Genomic DNA, 18,720 nt, shown 5'->3' on the forward strand with positions numbered 1-18,720 from the left:
GTGCAAACGTTGCGACTTTCTCCAAGTGGCTGCGAAGGCGCTACCCTGAAAGCATTTCCACAGTCTTTTAGTCGTATACAAATTGACTTGGTGGAAGTTACACCGTCTCCACCTGGCTATTGCAAATCATTAGCTGGTTAATAAATCTGAAGATATTTTCTCCAGACAGAATGGCTTCCGATAACCTACAATGTAGGGAAAATCGCATTCACGTCGGCACCACCACTCGACAAAGGTCTCGAACGTCGTCATTCTAATATTCAATGACAAGAACTAATGAAGAACTGCTAAAAGTGTGCACCACATGCTCTGTGCACGGCGAATGAGTTGCATTCCCGCTCGATAGGAAGTGGTACCAATTGTTTCCGTTGGCAGAACTCCTGTATTATTCTCCGAGTGAGTTTGCGTCTTTCGTTTTCTCCATTCATCATCTCATTCCGCATCACCCCTTCATCCCCGGGACGGTTCTCTCACATCGGGTAGCCCTCTCTCTCTCTCTCTCTCTCTCTCTCTCGGTGAATGAGCTAAAGCTTAATTGGATCCAATTGCCGCTCGTGTCAGCGCGAGGGCTTTGTCACGTGACACCACGAGTCGTGCACTGAAAACGAGCTGTGTACCGTCTTGCCTGCTGTACCTTACGACTGTCCCTGTTTACAAAGACGACGACGGATGCTGCGACAGTAGCAACAACTTAGAGACGCAGCACGAAACAGGGTTAGGGTGAGGAAATGCAAGGCGGGAATATTTAGTCGTTGTTGAGAAGTCGTGCCATTTGGAGTGCTTACAAGGAAGAAGACAAGACTTGTAACGTAAGTTGCTGCTGAGCCTGTTATGTTGCTCTAATTACTGTTATGTATACAACTAGACAGTAATTTACTTATAAAAGTGTCTGGTTAAGAATGACAGCATTCGGGGTCAATGCACACTTAGTATTTATTCTCTTTAAATATTTTTTTATGTGTTGCATTCTCTATATTTTTATCACTCTTCTATGTACTTTTAAGTGCTTCTTTCTTAGAAAATTATTTTTTAGGAAGAGAAATTTATAATTGTTAACTTCAGATTATCTTATGCTTTCTAAATGTATACGCACGTGTATGATATTTAATTATTGATAACTCAGCAGATAAAATTGAGTTCTCAACAATTAACATAATCCATCATAATCGATAATTGGCAACATCACGTTCGCTATTGTTGAGATAGCTAATTGTTGTTCGCTTTCAGCTAGACTTGTGATCCATCTTTTAGTAGATAGAGATCAACAATTGTAGTCTTTAATCTATTTTTAATCTGTCGGTTCAATCAGAGGCAGGTATTTAACGGAGTGTAACGCCTTACGTAAGTCTCATGATAGCAAGGCTTCGGCAACTGCACATATGGACACATGTTCTTATGATAAAGAGTGCTGGTAATTTAAATTTTTATTGTATGCGCGTATTTTATCATGTTTATGATTAACACACGGCTTAGCGATGTATTTGCTTAATCATCAATATTTATCTGAATCCTTAGTTCTGCTCTCTTGGGACTTACTAAGATCCACGGAGAGATGTATTATATAGTAATAACTGAAAATTAATTGCATTAGAACTCCTAAATTATTAAATTGTAATAAATTCAGAGTTCTAGTAATAAATTTATTACTAGAACTTTGAATTTAATACAATTTAATAATTTAGGAGTTCTAATGCAATTAAGTTTCCGGTTTTCTCGAAATGACCGAGGCAAAGCACATGATTAAAGCAATCGAATGTAACTAATTGCTAAACATATGATTAATTGAATTGAATTGAGATAATTTCAAAATACTTATAATACTTTATGCTCCTGAAAAGGTAATTATGATAATATGTGCAATTTCACTACTAATTTTTAGCAATAAATTAACCTCAGACGCCTGAGTTTAGGGCTGAAGGTGTGACACAATTGTTAAGCACGCGTCTTAACAATTGCATCACGCTGCATGCTTTTGGCTATTGATATTAAGCAAGTTTGATTGTTGACGACAGTAAATAATTGACATGGAAGGAACTAAGCTCACTGAATGTTAAAGCTAGTAGTGAAATGGTTAGTACAAGTAGGGAACGATGTGTTACAGTTTATGTCATCTGAGTGAGCAAAGGTTGATGCAGAGTACGTGGTAATTAGGGAAAAAAAAAAGCTGAATAGACACATTTCTAGTAAGAGTTACACACAAAAACGTTTTAAATGCTAAATATAAAATAAAATCTTATATTTTGTGTCTCCAACTGTTGAAGATATCGTAGCCAGAAACATTTTTTTAATTCTTCATATATGACGATGCGCTTAAGCGTTTCTGGAAGAAATTCGAAGAAAACTTACTTCGATATACGAGTGTGTGCGAATCTTACTTTATGTCAGATTCTAAGGATTTTCCGAATTTATCCTTCCAGCAGCTGAAGGTGGAGTCTGTAAAAATATGGACAGATTTTCCAGGTATGGGCAGAGTCCTCTTATTCTTCTGGTGGGCAGAATAATGAGAAACCATGACCTCGAAGACCTAACCAATCACGTCCACCCAGAGTTACAGCATTTCTTTTAAGCTAGTAATTATAGACTAACAGCCTTAAACAGTTGACATTAAAAGTATGTATACGATTCAGCCAAGTAAAACAAATTAATATTTGAGCAATGGAAGCTTCTAAAGAAATATCTAGAAGTAGATAATATAGAATTTATATGAGCCTCGATTTGAGTTGCCTTTGCATTTGTAGATTCTGTACTTTTAGGAAAAATCATATCGCGTTCGTTTATTAGCTCTTTGATTTAGAGTTCCACTTATAAAAGCAATAATTCCAATTATTTCTTCTCCCCTATAGGCCAGGTAAATGGTTAGAATAGCTGAGTCGCGTGTCTGAAAGTAACGCAGCGTGTACATGTCAACTATCGATTGCTGCGAAGGCAGAAATAGAAAATCTGTCGAGAGACGCCTTTTACGTCTCTTTAACACTAAAAGATCTCGTGTGGAAAGTTACAAAGGTTCCGTACAGTGTCAATTCTTTTTCGAAAGGGACTGACACATTAATCACATTACCTGGCTTCTTACTCAAAGAGAATTAGCAGGTTTTGCTACTAAGGAGAGAGTCGAAAACTAGACCGGCCTTTCTTCCATTATTCATCTTCCCATCTCTTCCGTATCATGCAGTCATTCGTCAATCAGTGGAAAGAAATGTAATAGAGATCAATTCTAATCTCGTCACACAAGAAACCTCTAATTTTTTAAAAGCCCAAAGATGAAACTTAAGATATTTTTTTTTCCAGAAAATTCCGATTTTGCTTCTCACCAACAAGAAAAGCAGTCCGTCCAAAATGTACTATTTGTAAGCAGATGACACGTTCCCAGAGACGTAGTTGCCTCGGTACGCAATTAAAATAATTCAGTCATCCTCGTTGGCTGAATATGGACTTCACTGTTCAACGAACAAGCAGTGGATTAAAATCCCATCGTAGACGTTTTGCTTGGTTGTTTGGAATTACAGCTGATGCAGCTAAGGCAATTATGTGTAGTATAAGCTACTGTATTATGTGTGTGAACGGCGTGTATCCTTCTGGGAGGTTTGTCTGTTTTGTTGGAATGAAAGTTCCCGAGTTTCCTGGGGGAAAAAAAAATCTTTTCACGTCCGAATAAGACTAACTCACCTTTCGATTTGCGTTTTAGATGGGATTCAAATTCCCACCCCCGGCGCAATAGGTATTTATGTCTTCTATATATCTCATCTCGATTTAGACAACCATCTTGCTTATTGGAAGTCTGAGTCTCCTGAAAAACGCTTCATGTTTAGTCTCTAAAGAAGGGTTTTCTGATTATCTGACCCTTACTCCATAATAAAAGAAAGCGATAGTACAAGGCTTACACCCTTCATGGGTAGGATTTATATGGAAAAAATATTCGTATGTCGTTTCTGTAGCAGAGTATAAACTAAAACATCGCTTACTTTCTTCGTCAGGATAATGATCAATTTCTAATCAGTTAACTAATGTTCACCTTAAAAAAGAATCGCTGCACATAACGAATAATCATTTTGTAGCTGGTTATCGCTAATATACATACGACAGATTAACATGAACATCTTTCATAATGGAACAGGAAGAAACGCATGCATTTCAGATGCAGCCCAATGACAACCACACACAGAGAAAGATTTGATTGATGTAGAACTTGAACCAGAGAATCCAGTCCCAATTGTGCAAAGCCTCATTTACACATCCTAAGTGCTACTTAAATTTGCATCACTCCTTACGTAACAGAATGGTAACCACCTTGGCAGTTGTTGTTCGAGATCCTACAGAAATAAGCGGGAAGCTTTGTACGGATTATAGTACGCCGTTTGCTGCTTCCGGAATATCAACTCCGCCAAGCTAAACACCGACAACGATTCATTTATCAAGCAAAGATTAATGAGACCGGTACCCACGCCAAAAAAAAAAAAAAAATGATAACTGTGACAGCAGTAAGAACAACTTCCGCAGAAACATAATGATAATTTATTACGTAATTTATCCTGTTTAACTTCACGCACAGTCTGATCGTCCAATAGCATCGGGCAAATGGGATTAATATAATTGAAGTGGCGTATGCACTTTAATACTTGAATAGGTCAGTTCGAGTTTCAAAACATTTAAAGGGTACAACGGTTTGAAGTTCCAGTTCTCAGCCATGTAATTATCTTCCGATGGTTTATTTCCATTTGGACAGGTCACTTAAAACAGACTCGGGTAAGCACATCAACGAATATTTACAAGTTACTGAGCAAGTTAAATTATGAAAAATATTCTGCCAAACTAGGTCACAGTCAGGGTCATGTGTATGACCAGAAAATAAGCCCTTGCCGCATTATTTAGAGGGCGAACAAAGGCCAAATGACAGCCGAAGAGGTGTTGAATTTCCAAGAGTTTCGAGGAGCTGCAAAAATCTCTAAACACAGAAAACAAGATGGCTTTGCTTTGTATCTAGTAGTTGTTAGTAATGGCTAATGGAAGCCCGGTCGAATTTCCGATAAGCGACCTCTTGTTTTACGTATACAAACAGTGATGAGTAGACTAGCGAGGAGAGGCTTTATCACCTATTTCAAGTTTCCTTTAATGCCAACATCTGTTAGCTGTCGGCAGCTTGGGCCAAGTGACACTGTCAGCATGTCAATGACGTATAAGTGCGTGCCACTTTAGTCTCGAAGATGATTCAGCGATACGAGCATTTTAAGGAGTTGAGAATTCGCTTCGAGGATTCCTGGAAAAAGCAAAGACACTCTGTAGTCGATGTAAAGGGATAAAAGAAACGTCTGTTTCCTTCTAAGAAACATATAAACATTCCGTTCCCGAGGAGAATGACCTGATTTTTCTGGAGCCAGAAAATGTAAAAACCCGTATTATATAACGCGATGTTTAGTCGATCTCGTAAGAGCCTTCTTGTGCTCCCCAAGGGATCTTACACTTGTCGAATCGAATTGTCCAGGGATAAGAAACTCCAAAGACCAAGTAAAAGTGAGATCTTCTGTCTGTTAACGGCTTCAACTTAAGTGTTTCTTTCTTTCTTTCTTTTTTTAAACAGCAATAGTAAGAGAGCACGCAGAGTCCGTTAAAGTCTACACAGTGGACAGTTTATTAGGAAATCCCGTGATCTTAACGTTTCCTCATTATCACAACTTATGCAAGGCAAGAGTTATCGAGATATTTTCAGATGAAAACTGGTTGAAAACCTCAAATTAATTGTATGTGGTGGATGTCGGCATTAGCAGAGTAAGCGACGGTTAACAGCCGTTCTTAGTTTAATGATGAGTGATGGTTTGCAATTAACAGTAACGATTCATCTGTCCAAAAAATATCACTTGATCTTCGGAGATAGAACGAAAATGACGAATATTTTAATAACGTCAAAAAACATGCTTTGATAAATGTAAACCATTGATAGACCATCTGGATTAATCTGAATCCAGATTCCAATTTCAACAAGTATGAAACGCGATGCCTTTAAAAAATGGCTTATAGCCATTTTTACCCATCACGAAGAGTCTACTAATGTCTAGACTCCGGTAAAGGTGAAAGCACATTCACGTATTCAGTGTACAGGATATCCGTAGCCTCCTTATTCCAAAGGCAAGAAGTTGTCACTGACATCTACAACAGTAGCTTTAAGTACTAGCAGAACGAATTTACGGACTCATCGTGCAGTGAGAATATTACAGATTGGGAGTTATATAGTCCTTATTACGTTTTTCTAGAGAACTTTCTTACCGGTCGAGGTACCCCTCACTGCAACATCTTCCGTATCATTACTACACAATTGCATGATATATCACGTCGTCAAATGACGAAGCGAATTTTCAGGAAAGTGCTTCTGTATCTGCCTTGATATTTGCTGTGTATCATCTCAAAAACAATCAAATCCTTCGATTGCTCGTTCAGATGAAAGATATCCGGAAGTTAGATAGTGATTGGGAAGGGCATCATATTGGTTCAAATGCACTTATCTATATCATGTCCATTTCTGCTATCTACACTCCGGTTATTCTGAATTGATGTCATGGCTAATCCTAGCAGTTTTTATAGGCTAAATCCTTACCGTCCGTGCGGTTAGCCTAGTGGCTTTGCGCTTCGCAACCATATGCCTGGGGAAGGAGTGTACTAGGTTCCATTCCCGTCGACGATGTGAGGAGCTTAAGGATCTTTCTCAGCCATAGCCAACCGGGCGTGGGCAGCAGGTTCCCCCCCCCCCCCAGTTTATCTGCGGTTTTTCATCCCGCAAGCAGGAAAATCGGCCCCATGAACATACAGGCTACAGTCATAGGATACCTCCAGGAATAAGGAGTAACCAACCTATTCCGTAGGATTTCGGTTCTGAATGCCTACACGGCAAAAAGTGTAGGTCTACGCGTGAGCGTCAATTGGGATGAAAATTAGGAAAATCCGTACCTCACGATATTAGGCGGATTTCCTGAAGTAATTACTTGATAAATTTGATTCCATGATTTATGACTCTGTCTTCGGTAAAGTATCCTGAATTATCCAATATTTTAACTAGCTATTTATATTCTGTAGTGCATAATGCTGTTCAGGAAGTGTTAATGAAATCCATAAAGTCTCCTTGGATCTGCAAACAGTTCTCTCTCTCTCTTTGTGTGTATGTGTGTGTGTGAGTGGGTGGGTGGGTGTGGGTGGGTGGGTGTGTTCATTTCAGTTGTGTATTTTCCACTAATAAATTAGTGGAAAATACACATAAAAAGTGCAAAATAAGGTTACTTTTATGCAAATACCTAATGACAGTTATGTTCATTTCTCTCGAAGATAATACTTAATACAAAAAGGAATCCTGTTATATTTTAAATTAAGGGGATTTTAAAATATTACTTTAAAATATTGTTTATATCGCCGAAACTCTTTGTGTGTATGTGTGTGTGTGAGTGGGTGGGTGGGTGTGGGTGGGTGGGTGTGTTCATTTCAGTTGTGTATTTTCCACTAATAAATTAGTGGAAAATATATCCTAGGGAATGTATGCTGTTATTACATTATGGAGAGAGGTCACTACCCAGACCGGTTTCAGCCTTTTTTGAGGCTTCATCAGTGAGTAGCTAGATCATAATACCAAAGTGTATAGCGAAAAGAACTTATATACTCTGCTATACGAGTTTCAAACGAGGTGCAACCATTTATATCCCCTTACTTTAAAATATTGTTTATATCGCCGAAACTCTTTGTGTGTATGTGTGTGTGTGAGTGGGTGGGTGGGTGTGGGTGGGTGGGTGTGTTCATTTCAGTTTGTGTATTTTCCACTAATAAATTAGTGGAAAATACACATAAAAAGTGCAAAATAAGGTTACTTTTATGCAAATACCTAATGACAGTTATGTTCATTTCTCTCGAAGATAATACTTAATACAAAAAGGAATCCTGTTATATTTTAAATTAAGGGGATATAAAATCCACATTGTTTCAAAACCGAATAAGAAACTCAAAGATTGGAATCAGAGAGTTTCATGCCGAATATAGTAAACTATAAAGTATCGGCGACACTAGCGTGAGCTAATGCAAGTGACCCTAGTACGTAGTACTATACCGGACAACTCGTTGCAAAGGTGGGGAAAGTTCAGATCGCTATTCTTAGGTATTTTCCATAATGTAAAAACACATTTCCTAGGGAATGTATGCTGTTATTACATTATGGAGAGAGGTCACTACCCAGACCGGTTTCAGCCTTTTTTGAGGCTTCATCAGTGAGTAGCTAGATCATAATACCAAAGTGTATAGCGAAAAGAACTTATATACTCTGCTATACGAGTTTCAAAAGAGGTGCAACCATTTATATCCCCTTACTTTAAAATATTGTTTATATCGCCGAAATGAAGCTTATTAGCTCTTTATATTTAAGTAACTTAATGGTTGCACCTCTTTGGAAACTCGTATAGCAGAGTATATAAGTTCTTTTCGCTATACACTTTGGTATTGTCGTGACGTTGTTCTCTTCATGTTCGAATCCGCCATCTTGTTTAAGTCACTTTCATAAAATAAAACACAACTAATTGTAAATTGATCACCAATCCAAGGGTAGAGAAATTTCTATTATACTGCGCCACTCTATCCTTAGGTAAGTCCATATAAAATAGTAGGATCAATTCAAAGCTATTTAACAGTCTCCTCATTCATTCTGGCCGAAGTATTTGTTTTCTACCTGGGATTCCCGCAAGATTCGACTTTTTGTGAACGGTGCAATAAAAAGGAATTCAGGCAAACACAATAATTAGATTAACAAAATGAACATTTAATATAAGCTATATAACACATACATAAATTTTACTTCTAATTTTAAATAATATAATCAAGTTAAACATTAGGTCAATTCAATCACATTAATTCAATCTTCCAGACTTTCACATACACTTTCTCAGTTTCTGAGTCACAAAGTTCCTACACTTAATTAAACATAATAGAACTTCCTATCTAATCAGTTTCCACACATTTCTCAGCCATGCTATAAGCACAAAATATCGCAGGCACTAATAGCTGTAAATATCTCTCAAGCAATTCTTATCTTCAATTCTCAATTTCGAAGAATTTCCACAGTTAAAGTTAGGTTAAACGTAGCGCAATTAACACTCAATTCTTCATGCATTGAAATAATTCAATATGATAGTCCTTACCAGAAATAGTTCCTAGTACATCAATTACGTTGTGAGTATACTTTTAAAATATATTTATTTCACTTAAGAACACATCTATAAGACTTATCCACAGTTATAACTAAAACACTATTAATCGCGCTTCAGAACTCTAGACATCAACTGTAGGGTATTTTAGTTATCCTTGTTATCACTCATTAAACAATTAAACACTGTAGTTCTCCTTAGGGCAAATTAGAAATAAGTCGTAATTCTAGACCAACTGGGTTTATTCAGAATCCTTCACTGAACGTCCAGCATTTTATATTATCCGATTACGGCATTAATTTCTTTTTATTATTACTGCTGACTTCACCTTCAGCTAACTATAAGATTCACTTCGTCTTTGCTCGCATATAAATATTATCCCTTTTAACTTCTGCCATTGAGAACCTTTCATTTACTTCCACTTCTCTAGTTTATACCCTTGCTTCCTTCACTTCAAAAATTCCATCCCAACTCTCCTGTTACTCTTTTATTATTATTATTATTATTATTATTATTATTCTCCCAGCTCACGCTGCTCTGTTCCACTCGCGCTCGTTTATTTCATGCGTTTCCATGACAACAAATGAACGTAAACATTTTCGTTAATGTTACATAAGGCTATACCACTACATTGAGTTAATAAAAACACAATAAATAGAATATATTAGAGCTACTTAATCAACTCTTTCATTTCGTATACAGATAACTATAATAATATTCACGTTATAATATATATATAAGTTATAATAAATTATACACATATTATTGTTTAATAAATTAATAGCTGATTAAGTTCAGAATAAATACTTAAATAATAATTCTTAAATAAGGAGTAATAAATAACTTTTATACAAGTCATGATTAACATATAACAAGCAATGTTAAATGTGAATAAAAAAAGCAAAATACACAACATAGTTTCATTCACAGTTTAACAGTATTATGGTCTAGCTACTCACTGATGAAACCTCAAAAAAGGCTGAAACCGGTCTGGGTGGTGACCTCCCGCCATAATGTAATAACAGCATACATTTCCTAGGAAATGTGTTTTTACATTATGGAAATACCTAAGAATAGCAATCTGAACTTTCCCCACCTTTGCAACGAGTTGTCCGGTATAGTACTACGTACTAGGGTCACTTGCATTAGCTCACGCTAGTGTCGCCGATACTTTATAGTTTACTATATTCGGCATGAAACTCTCTGATTCCAATCTTTGAGTTTCTTATTCGGTTTTGAAACAATGTGGATTTTATATCCCCTTAATTTAAAATATTGTTTATATCGCCGAAATGAAGCTTATTAGCTCTTTATATTTAAGGAATCCTGTTATATGTTAAATAAAAATTAAAATGAAAAAAAGTAATTGAATGATCTGATAAATGTGCAGTTAAGGAAAATTCTGAAAAGATATAAGTAAGAAAAGGAAATCGAAAATAACATATTGTGGACGGTAATTATTCCAGGAGGAAATCGTCTGCGTATCAGCTGTTGTTCCAAAAAAAAAAAGAAAATCACAAGGTTACGGAGCAGAAGAATGAGATTAACTAAAGAATAGCCAGGGGAGTGGCCGAGTTGTTGTAAGTTATTCTTAGAAAAGTTATGAGATGGTAGTTGATGCTGACTAAAATAAATTCCTTTTGCAGCAAGACACGGTTATGGATGCCAAGATTACTTAATAAGTTATTGTTGAGGAAAATAAAGCCGTCTAAGAAAGGTTTGCCTAATTCAGAATTTAATAAAGAATATGAAGCTTTTTTTTTTTGTTGTGCGGGAGAAATAGTTTCCAAACATAGTAACTTAAAGATCCGACTTACATACGCTTAAATCGAACTGTAAAAGTAGAAAAATAGAACATCGACACGCCGTGTGGCTAAAAAACACCTGCGTGGGTTTCCCCATTTAGGATACTGGAAAAAAAACTGTAATGCCATAATCCTCTGATATGAAAAATATTTATGAATGTGGAAACTACATTCATAAGTAGTGATTTATTAGTTATTTATGTAGCAAATCATAAATTAGCACTCATCCATTCCTTAACCGTGTAATGGACTTAATCGCCTGTCTTGGCTTCATGGAAATCTAAATAATGTCCTGATGGTTGGGTAATTATATCTTAGAGAAAATTCGGACTCATGTTGCTAGCTTAGTTGATCCAGTGGACAGTACCGTTATATTGGTGGAGAGCTGAACGATCATAACTATCCATGAGTCTATTGGTGGACGATTTTTTCGTTCAGCTCTCCACCAATAGACTCATGGATAGTTATGAATGTATTTAGGGTGTCGAGATTATCTATTTCTTAGCTTGGCACCATGTTTGCAATTTATCCTAGGTGGAATTCACATAAAAAGAATCGTTCCGATGTTCATCGACGTTATTGACTTAGCTACGGAGTCGCTGATGGATTCACAAAAAATCTCAGCGATTGTAAAAAGGACATGAAAGAAAATCTAAATGTGATTATTTGGTGATTGAAACGTTTAATGTGCACATAATTCTATAAATCGTCATTTATTTTCGGAAATAGCAATGATTCGTAATATACCGACTCGGTTACCTGATTTAGCTTAGCGACTCTTTCCAGTGGAAATTATTATCGGACATCCACTCGGATTAGTCATCAATACAACAATTGGCATATAGCAAACTCTGACGATTTTATGCATGAAAGACTTTTCACTCAAGTTGAGATTTACTTTCCCAGAAGTGCTTAATTAATCCTATTGCAGTTGCATGTATACACAGTGTGCCCGTTCAGTAATGAGATTCATTTTTTACAGGACAGCCCTTTGAATAAAAGCAACAAATCTGTTTATAGTTTTGATCGCTATATTGCGTTGTAATCGTAGGTGCAACTTTCGAGTGGGGTGACGCAGCAGTTTTCGTGTGGCAATTGTTAAAGTAAGAGTGTGTATGTGTGTGAGTGGAGCTTGTCAGAAGTTGCGTCATGAAGCAAAGAGATGTGATAAAAATTTTACTCTAAATTAGGAAAAACTGCTACAAGTTTGTGGCAATGACTGTTTGAGCCGTGCACAGGTGTTCCGTTGGATTTTAACGTTTCAAGAGGAGAAGGAGTCCCTGGAGGATGAACCACCAAGCTGTGGACCTCCTGTTTCTGCACAGACAAATGAAAATGTGGCGAAAGTTAGGGAAACTGTTGCCCATGACAGGCGAATAACCACTAGGCTACTCACTCTACAGCATGGTGTCGGTAAGGAAACTGCCAGATTAATCTTAGAAAGAGATTTGCACAAGAGGAAGATTTGTTCGAAGTTTGTGCCACACAGGTTGACACACGAACAGAGAGAGAGAGGGGGGGGGAGCGAGCACCGTATTGCAATTTGTCAAAATTTTATCGATACAGTTGATCAAGATCGTGATGCGTTGCAAAGAATTGTCACCGGTGATGAAAGTTGATGTGTTCACTTTGATCCGAAAACGAAACGTCAGAGCATGGAATGGTGTGAATGTCTTCTCCCCGGCAGAAGAAAACAAAGTTGCAAAAATCACATGTCTAGACAATGTTTTTTCGATGCTGCTGGAATAATCCACCTCGAATGTTCCTGAGGGCACCACAGTGAACGGTCAGTATTATTTAGGAGTAATGCAATATCTGTACGTCCTCATGTGTCAGTTCTTTCCTGACACATCTCATGCAACAGAAACCAGAAAGAACTGGTTTTTGTTGCGTGGCAACACGTCCGCGCATTGTGAGCTGCCTCTGAAGCTGCTTCTAGCTTCGAAGTCTATCTGTGCGATTGAACATCCCACCTATTCGCCAGATTTGGCACGCAGCCTTTTTCCACTTCTCAAAGATGAAGTATGCCTTGAAAGGGGGGAGCTTCAGAGACATTGAGAACATTCATCCCGGTGTGACTCAGAGACTAAAGGAGGTTCCCGTTCAGGACTTCCACCGTGCTTTCGAACACTCGAACGACAGATGTAAACGTTGCGTGAAGTTGGAGAGAGATTATTTTGAATCTGTGTAATTTACAATTCCAAATATAGTTCTTCGTTTTGATATAATAATTGTTGTCTCATTACCTAACGAGCACACTGTATATATTTACATTTCATTTTAATATAATTATTGGACATATATTTTACTATTTGACTTCAGTGTAAGGAGATCGAAATATATAAGGATCACAATTCATCCAGGATAGCTGTTTCACCTTCGACTTCTACAAAACCCCAATCCTCAGCATTTATTAATCTTCTTAAGCTCTAATAGTTACTTAACAGGGGCTGTTAATGCAACGTCAGTGTTCTGGAGTTAGGATTGCTCATAAAAACGTGCTCAGTAAAAGGGTTATGGTGACAGTAGGTGGGAAGCTTGTCCTAAAAATCCACATGCGGAATTAGTGTCTCACTGGAAAGTGTATATGTGTTAGCAAGGACACGACCTATGGCATTCTAGGACACGAACGGAACAAAGAAACACAGAATAAGGGCAACCCGCGGTAAAGGTCGTGCGAACTGCTCCCTGCACAAGATGGTGTACGCATACAGTTGCAGGTTAACACCTTGGAAACTGGATTATAAAGGGAAGTCGAACAGTCGTTGTGTGTCCCTCTCCCCAGTACACACACCGCCATGCATGTTTAAGACAGAGATATTTTTACTTTGGTTCAAAGGTGAGATTTCCCTGCATGCAATATGAGAACAGATTTTAAGAAGGTGTGCAGTTTCATTGGGAAGACCTCCGTTTTCTCCTGGTACATCATAAGAGGAACACTTATAAGAACTTTTTTTCGACTAATTTCGAGTTTTCTAGTCTCAAACGGGATGCTGGCCGGGGTTTCCTAAGAAACATTCAAGTCAGAATTGCAAAATTTAAAAAAAAAAAAAACATGGTTAGAAAAAACACATTAGGTGCAATTAACAGAACAAAAACTTGTCTTCCAGCTTTAGTGATCCTGGAGTATTCCTAAACAAAGACTTTTTAGTTTAAACAATTATTAAGATTGGCGAATTTATACAGAAGTGGAAATCTATACGATGCAGCTCAATTCCCTTAACCTTTCATGTAGACCATGACACACAAGCAAGGCTAAACAGAGTTACAAGGAAAACACAGAACAGTGTGTAGGCCCAAGGCCACCTGACATTTTTGTCCAAGAGGTTTTAGTCAATTGGAAAGCAATAAATTTATTCAACCTTTTGTACTGTATTAATTGAACACTACCGTCTTCGCCCACATGCACCGTCTGGTGACAGTGGCATTAATATTTCTCTTCGGTACTTACGCTGATCAATGCCAAAGATGAATATTCTTTGTGCGCAATACAATAAATGTTGCGCAATATTTTGTGCAAACATCTTCTTAAAGGAACTGTAACTGACCTTCTTCGTCAAATAAACCAGTCCATAAATGTTACATGAACACATTACACAGCTCAACACTTATGATAACGTGCTGTAATTAATTTATAGCCCGTTAGTATATCACGTATTTTTCATGTATCACATGCATATTATAAGTAACATTATTTCATTTTATTTACTATTTCCTCTTTATCATACAACCTCATCGAGCTATCATTTGAAATTCACACACATACGCACTCACAAAGCGTCACTGCCATCATAATCTTGCAACGTTTTCTCCTTGAAATTTACTTCAATTTAGTTCCTTTAAGGTATAATATTTTCCCGATATAACTATTTCTCTAGACACTACTGCTTGATTCTCTTTGAATAAGGAAACCAGGAACGAGAAAAATTTAACGAGCGAAGAAAATAAAAACAGGTCATAAACGAAACGTGATCTCATTTTCAAAAGCGCTCTTGCTTCCAGTGAAATGCTACTTATCAGGAAATGCGCTTTTTTTTTTTTTTTTTGTCTTCCCAATGTGTCTTTTCTAAATGTAAAAATAAATTCTTACAGGAAACAAACGTGACGAATGGTATTAGATAGCAGCACATGATATAGGGTAATGCATGAACCAGCAATATTTAATGAGAAATCTCCACAACGCTTCCCACACCTCACAATACGAAGAATGCCATATGAAAACAACACGTGCGCGCCATTGTTAAAAGATAATTCATTGTTGGAAATCGTAACAAAGGTTTTCAGACAGCATTTTGGGTATGTTACTTAATGCGCTTGGAGCATATTTTAAATGCTTCTGATGTATCGTTAACCTCATGATCTAAAAGCACGTGGCTGGAGTAATCTAGTCTTGTGGGTAGATGGCGTTAGATAATACAATGGAGCGGCTTTAAATTCATGCACATCGTAGCAAATGAAAACGCCCAAAATACAATGCAAACTCATCTGACTTAGTTAAAAATAAGATCATTCATGGAGTAACACGGAAATTAAAATTAACCGCTTTTAACCTTATTTAAACCGTTCAACCAATGGCTTCTTTTGAAATATATTTCATATTTAAGTTAATTTGTCCTAATCCCCATATAACCTAAATCCACTGCCTTAGAATGTACTAAAAAGCAAAAATTCTACAACACGCACCTCGGTGTAATTTTATTTATAGTTTTCCTTTCGGAAGTTCAGCAGACACACAAAAATATTTATGGTGTGTGTGCTAATAATTTTGCGCCTTCGTAAACGACAAGGATCTTAGCAGTTGGCACGAGTGATCTGCCTGGTTAAGACGTCACAGCCCACATGTGCTCAGTGGGTGGAGGTGAACAATCCGATGCTCATACCTACGAGTCTAGGAGTGTAAGATTCAGCAATACCGATGCCAATGCATGTGGGAGTGAGGGATGGGTAGGCTAGCGAATACAAGACGTTAGTCACTAAGTTACTGGTTTGTATCTTTTTTAGCAAAGTCCACTTGCAGAATATAACAAATCCTATTAATTATTTCTGGTGTGACCCTGGATCTCGCAGCATCTGTTGGATGGGTTGAAATAGTTATTCACAGTTATTTCTTTTAAATAGTTCATGAAGCTGTTCGTATTTTTGTGTAAATGGCGTTCTCTTCCTCCCTCTCTGCCTTACCCCCTCCTCTAGTCATTCAATTTTATCTTCTGACCTGCGATGGAATTCTTTTCCTTCTAATTTCTCCGTCTTGGTATAAAATATAACAGATAAATACAACAGATATAAACGATCCGACCCAACGGTAATATATATACACACACACACGACAATCTTCACCGTCTTCGTTTAGTTTCTTCATGAAAATATAAAGGCAATCATCTATTCGTGATTTTTTTGTATGCCTCAATGATTCAGACCGCCAGGAGGCTATTCATGTCCTATTTTTCAGACAATTAATAGAATACCTTTTAAAAGCCAACTGTTTGGGGGGTCTCCGAGACATGATAGAGTTACCATAATTATAGCATGTCTGGATATGATTTCAATGACATTAATTTACTAAAATAATAATTCCGTTTGTCTATTGCAGCGTCTTAAGACGGTTAGAAGGCCAATTATCTACGAGAGAAATAAATAAATAAAACGCGACCTTCGTTATGTGTTTTTCAGTTCTCTGATATGCGAGTTCTAGTTTCTGAATTTGATCGATGGAGATAGGTGCTGGCACGATTGGAAAATCAACTCACGTGCATGTTGTAAACCACCCTAGATAGCTCCGTCAGGAAAATGTCAAAAGTGCAGTCATGCGATATGATTTACGTCTTATCAATGTGTGCGACTCCAACTTGTCCTTATAACATTTATTGAAAAAAAAATGAGGAAATACATCTGAATACTCAATGCGTCATCTATCGGCCCATAATGAATTCAAATGAAACCAGGAAAGGACTCGTTCTGATTAACCACATAAACGAACCTATTAGCGTAAAAGAGAATTTCGTCAACAATTTAGGGGTTTCTTTCTTGATCTGTGGATGGCTTTCCTCTTTCAACAGACATGACATGTTAGACGGATGAAACAACCCCACCCACCCCCATTCGCGCATTACGACATGTTAAATATTACGACATTTTATGACATGTACTGACATTTACTCCCCCCATCCCTCCAAAGATCCACGTGCTACAAATACGCTGGCCATTTCCCAATTTATTCTTGTTAATGTCGCGATAACATCACTATTTTTCGTCGGAGTTTAGCCCAACGAAAACATCACACGGAATGTAATGCGGCTAACCTTCAATCCAGCCACACTACTCGGTACCCAGACGATCGTCTTGAGGATTTATTTTTGTCTCCGCGGGAGAAGACACGTCTAAAGCACTTTCTGAATACAGTACGTCTCCCTGTCTGTGTTACTCGATCTTCACAGCGAGCTTTGTGTATATAAAAACGGAGGCCGACAGTCGTTAGCGACCCTCGCCCTAGCAAATGGAAAGATCTATTTGTAGCCTTGAATTCTATACGCACGTGAGGGTCATTCCTTAGTAGATGATCAATAATTTAGTTTATGGAGGTCATTATATGCGCTGGTGATTATCATTAAAAACGTATTTAACATGGAAGAAGCAACACAGAAAATTACATCCTTGTTATTAGTTCTCAAAAGTATTCCGCTCTTCGTAGGACTGGATAACACTCTCATAAAAGTAGGATAATCAGTTACAAATGAAACAACTGCTTTTACACCTAAGCATTTATTTGAAAATGTGTATTTATACATTCTCTTATTTTCATAAGATGTGCTCAAGTTATGACTACATTTGTTCTAATTACAGTAACTACTATCGTTCCAAAGTTTATTTAATTGAAATAGTTCAGTTATATTTATATAAACTATTTATCACACTATCAATATTCGGTTTAAAATGAAGAGCAGAGCTTGCAATAAATGTAAACAGTTTGAAGCAAGTATTTTAAAATCACAAGGAAAGTTTCAAGAATCGTCGAAGGAACATTCGACAAAAAAAGGCAATGAGAAAACGTCTTATAAAAAAAGTGAAAATATTTGAATAAAGACCCCAATTTGGCACCCTCTTTCACTCCTGGTCGCTAGTGAACTTCACAAAATAATGTCCCCCAAAGCCTCTCCTCTTCATCATTGAAGCAGGCAGACGAATATTTAGATTTTGCATTTCCTGTAAAATACAGAGTTAGATAATCAGAGATCCCTGCTCTATAGAAAATATGATACTTTTTATCCCTAAGCTCCTTTAGGGTCGCAATAAGCATGGAGGTCTTAAAGCAAGTTATGACGTTTTCTTTCAATCACCTACACAGCCTGAAGACATTCCCAGACATCCATGCAACAGTGGAACTCGAATCCAGAGCCTGTTTGTTGTTAAATATCAACAATCAAGCTGGCAAACGCAGATTGCTTATCTCTGAAGGATATATCAATATTATAAGTAAACAATGATTACTAAATTATTCATATGTTTTAGAGAATCATCGCTACCAAGTTCAAAATTCAACGTCATCATCATAATAATTCATTATAGCTTTTCATATTAACTAAATGAATTTAAATTTACTTCTAATTCTACACATAGTTTTATTAATTATTATGAAATATGCGCAGTCAATTAAATAAGGAATTCTGAACATTTATAAACTGAACATTTCTTGACGGTTTTCATGAACAGGATGCACGAAAAATGAGACTTTTGTTAAGGTCGGCGAAATGAATAGA

At 37.1% G+C, this 18,720-nt stretch overlaps 1 protein-coding gene across 2 annotated transcripts in view; it reads left to right on the forward strand.

Moving 5' to 3' along the window:
* Positions 1-628: 628 nt before the first annotated feature.
* The window catches only part of LOC150104293 (protein NDNF-like), a 67,240-nt gene continuing 49,148 nt past the window's right edge, over positions 629-18,720 (forward strand). For both annotated transcript variants that reach the window (XM_090396898.1, XM_090396899.1), the window contains exon 1: positions 629-809. The gene's annotated coding sequence lies outside the window, so the exon portion shown is untranslated. The remainder of the gene's footprint in view (positions 810-18,720) is intronic.

This window comes from Typopeltis vanoorti, chromosome 8 (assembly GCF_054136105.1).
Source record: "Typopeltis vanoorti isolate ZY-2024b chromosome 8, IOZ_Tvanoo_1.0, whole genome shotgun sequence".
Taxonomy (NCBI): Eukaryota; Metazoa; Arthropoda; class Arachnida; order Uropygi; family Thelyphonidae; genus Typopeltis; species Typopeltis vanoorti.